Source organism: Arachis hypogaea, chromosome 7 (assembly GCF_003086295.3).
Source record: "Arachis hypogaea cultivar Tifrunner chromosome 7, arahy.Tifrunner.gnm2.J5K5, whole genome shotgun sequence".
Taxonomy (NCBI): domain Eukaryota; kingdom Viridiplantae; phylum Streptophyta; class Magnoliopsida; order Fabales; family Fabaceae; genus Arachis; species Arachis hypogaea.
The window spans coordinates 36,044,145-36,046,646 of record NC_092042.1 but is presented as its reverse complement, the minus strand read 5'-3'; the positions used below and the strand labels follow the sequence as shown (position 1 = coordinate 36,046,646).

General features: G+C 42.6%; 1 non-coding gene across 1 annotated transcript; it reads left to right on the top strand.

The window, feature by feature from the left end:
- The first annotated feature begins 1,985 nt into the window (after positions 1-1,985).
- Positions 1,986-2,093, top strand: LOC112704255 (small nucleolar RNA R71). Its single transcript, XR_003154890.1, has one exon. It is a non-coding gene; the product is annotated as a small nucleolar RNA R71 (small nucleolar RNA).
- The last annotated feature ends 409 nt before the right edge of the window (positions 2,094-2,502 follow it).

Genomic DNA, 2,502 nt, shown 5'->3' with positions numbered 1-2,502 from the left:
CTGGTGCCCCTTTCTGGCGTTAAACGCCCAGAATGGTGCCAGACTGGGCGTTAAACACCCATCTGCTAGCCTTACTGGCGTTTAAATGCCAGCAGGTTCTTCCTCCAGGGTGTGCTATTTTTCTTTCTGTTTTTCATTCTGTTTTTGCTTTTTCAATTGTTTTTGTGACTTCTCATGATCATCAACCTACAAAAAACATAAAATAACAAAGAAAAATATATAAAATATAACACTGGGTTGCCTCCCAACAAGCGCTTCTTTAATGTCAATAGCTTGACAGTGGGCTCTCATGGAGCCTCACAGATGCTCAGAGCAATGTTGGAACCTCCCAACACCAAACTTAGAGTTTGAGTGTGGGGGTTCAACACCAAACTTAGAAGTTGGTTGTGGCCTCCCAACACCAAACTTAGAGTTTGACTGTGGGGGCTCTGTTTGGCTCTGTTTTGAGAGAAGCTCTTCATGCTTCCTCTCCATGGTGACAGAGGGATATCCTTGAGCCTTAAACACAAAGGATTCTTCATTCACTTGAATGATCAATTTTTCTCTATCAATATCAATCACAGCCTTTGCTGTGGCTAGGAAGGGCCTGCCAAGGATGATGGATTCATCCATGCACTTCCCAGTCTCTAGGACTATGAAATCAGCAGGGATGTAACGGTCTTCAACTTTCACCAGAACATCCTCTACAAGTCCATAAGCTTGTTTTCTTGAATTGTCTGCCATCTCTAGTGAGATTTTTGCAGCTTGTACCTCAAAGATCCTTAGCTTCTCCATTACAGAGAGAGGCATGAGGTTTACACTTGACCCTAGGTCACACAAGGCCTTCTTGAAGGTCATGGTGCCTATGGTACAAGGTATTGAAAACTTCCCAGGATCCTGTCTCTTTTGAGGTAATTTCTGCCTAGACAAGTCATCCAGTTCTTTGGTGAGCAAGGGGGTTCATCCTCCCAAGTCTCATTTCCAAATAACTTGTCATTTAGCTTCATGATTGCTCCAAGGTATTTAGCAACTTGCTCTTCAGTGACATACTCTTCCTCTTCAGAAGAAGAATACTCATCAGAGCTCATGAATGGCAGAAGTAAGTCCAATGGAATCTCTATGGTCTCATTTTGAACCTCAGATTCCCATGGTTCCTCATTGGGGAACTCATTGGAGGTTAGTGGACGTCCATTGAGGTCTTCCTCAGTGGCGTTCACTACCTCTTCCTCCTCTCCAAGTTCGGCCATGTTGATGGCTTTGCACTCTCCCTTTGGATTTTCTTCTGTATTGCTTGGAAGAGTACTATGAGGGAGTTCAGTAACTTTCTTGCTCAGCTGACCCACTTGTGCCTCCAAATTTCTAATGGAGGACCTTGTTTCAGTCATGAAACTTTGAGTGGTTTTGATTCGATCAGAGACCATGGTTGCTAAGTCAGAGGTATTCTGCTTAGAACTCTCTGTCTGTTGCTGAGAAGATGATGGAAAAGGCTTGCTATTGCCAAACCTATTTCTTCCACCATTATTATTGTTGAAACCTTGTTGAGGTCTCTGTTGATCCTTCCATGAAAGATTTGGATGATTCCTCCATGAAGGATTATAGGTGTTTCCATAGGGTTCTCCCATGTAATTCACCTCTTCCATTGAAGGGTTCTCAGGATCATAAGCTTCTTCTTCAGATGAAGCTTCCTTAGTACTACCTGGTGCATTTTGCATTCCAGACAGACTTTGAGAAATCATATTGACTTATTGAGTCAATATTTTGTTCTGAGCCAATATGGCATTTAGAGTGTCAATCTCAAGAACTCCTTTCTTCTGATTAGTCCCATTGTTCACAGGATTTCTTTCAGAAGTGTACATGAATTGGTTATTTGCAACCATTTCAATTAGTTCTTGAGCTTCTGTAGGCATCTTCTTCAAATGAAGAGATCCTCCAGCAGAGCTATCCAAAGACATCTTGGACAGTTCAGACAGACCATCATAGAAAATACCTATGATGCTCCATTCAGAAAGCATATCAGAGGGGCACTTTCTGATTAATTGTTTGTATCTTTCCCAAGCTTCATAGAGGGATTCTCCTTCCTTCTGTCTGAAGGTTTGGACTTCCACTTTAAGCTTACTCAATTTTTGAGGTGGAAAGAACTTTGCCAAGAAGGCATTGACCAGCTTTTCCCAAGAGTTCAGGCTTTCTTTAGGTTGAGAATCTAACCATGTCCTAGCTCTATCTCTTACAGCAAACGGGAATAGCATAAGTCTGTAGACCTCAGGGTCAACCCCATTAGTCTTGACAGTGTCACAGATTTGCAAGAACTCAGCTAAGAACTGATGAGGATCTTCCAATGGAAGTCCATGGAACTTGCAATTCTGTTGCATTAGAGAAACTAATTGAGGCTTAAGCTCAAAATTGTTTGCTCCAATGGCAGGGATAGAGATGCTTCTCCCATAGAAGTCGGGAGTAGGTGCAGTAAAGTCACCCAGCACCTTCCTTGCATTGTTGGCATTGTTGTTGTTTTCGGCTGCCATGGGT